The 1,317-nt window shown below is 50.6% G+C and overlaps 1 protein-coding gene across 1 annotated transcript in view; it reads left to right on the forward strand.

Annotated features, from left to right (window-relative positions):
• The window catches only part of LOC119417981 (sorting nexin-14), a 22,455-nt gene that overhangs the window by 20,734 nt on the left and 404 nt on the right, over positions 1-1,317 (forward strand). The gene's annotated exons all lie outside the window — the stretch shown is intronic.

The raw sequence follows: 1,317 nt of genomic DNA on the forward strand, positions 1-1,317 counted from the left end.
GACCTGGTTCTAACAGAGACCTGGTTCTAACAGAGACCTGGTTCTCATTGAGACCGGTTCTAAAAGAGACCTGGCTCTCATTGAGACCTGGTTCTAACAGAGACTTGGTTCTCACTGAGACCGGTTCTAACAGAGACCTGGTTATAACAGAGACCTGGTTCTCACTGAGACCGGTTCTAACAGAGACCTGGTTCTAACAGAGACCTGGTTCTCACTGAGACCGGTTCTAACAGAGACCTGGTTATAACAGAGACCTGGTTCTCACTGAGACCGGTTCTCACAGAGACCTGGTTCTAACAGAGACCTGGTTCTCACTGAGACCGGTTCTAACAGAGACCTGGTTCTCACTGAGACCGGTTCTTACAGAGTCCTGGTTCTCACTGAGACCTGGTTCTAACAGAGACCTGGTTCTCACTGAGACCTGGTTCTAACAGAGACCTGGTTCTCACTGAGACCGGTTCTAACAGAGACCTGGTTGTAACAGAGACCTGGTTCTAACAGAGACCTGGTTCTCATTGAGACCGGTTCTAACAGAGACCTGGTTCTCACTGAGACCAGTTCTAACAGAGACCTGGTTCTAACAGAGACCTGGTTCTCACTGAGACCGGTTCTATCAGAGACCTGGTTCTAACAGAGACCTGGTTCTAACAGAGACCTGGTTCTCACTGAGACCTGGTTCTCACTGAGACCGGTTCTAACAGAGACCCGGTTCTCACTGAGACCGGTTCTCACAGAGACCTGGTTCTCACTGAGACCTGGTTCTAACAGAGACCTGGTTCTCACAGAGACCTGGTTCTCACAGAGACCTGGTTCTCACTGAGACCTGGTTCTAACAGAGACCTGGTTCTCACAGAGACCTGGTTCTAACATAGACCTGGTTCTCACAGAGACCTGGTTCTCACAGAGACCTGGTTCTCACAGAGACCTGGTTCTCAGAGACCTGGTTCTCACAGAGACCTGGTTCTCACTGAGACCGGTTCTAACAGAGACCTGGTTCTCACTGAGACCGGTTCTCACTGAGACCTGGTTCTCACAGAGACCTGGTTCTCACTGAGACCTGGTTCTCACAGAGACCTGGTTCTCACTGAGACCTGGTTCTCACAGAGACCTGGTTCTCACTGAGACCTGGATCTCACAGAGACCTGGTTCTCACATGGACCTGGTTCTAACAGAGACCTGGTTCTAACAGAGACCTGGTTCTCACAGAGACCTGGTTCTCACATGGACCTGGTTCTCACAGAGACCTGGTTCTAACAGAGACCTGGTTCTCACAGAGACCTGGTTCTAACAGAGACCTGGTTCTCACAGAGACCTGGT

This window comes from Nematolebias whitei, chromosome 12, assembly GCF_014905685.2.
Source record: "Nematolebias whitei isolate Nwh7 chromosome 12, NemWhi1, whole genome shotgun sequence".
Lineage (NCBI taxonomy): Eukaryota > Metazoa > Chordata > Actinopteri > Cyprinodontiformes > Rivulidae > Nematolebias > Nematolebias whitei.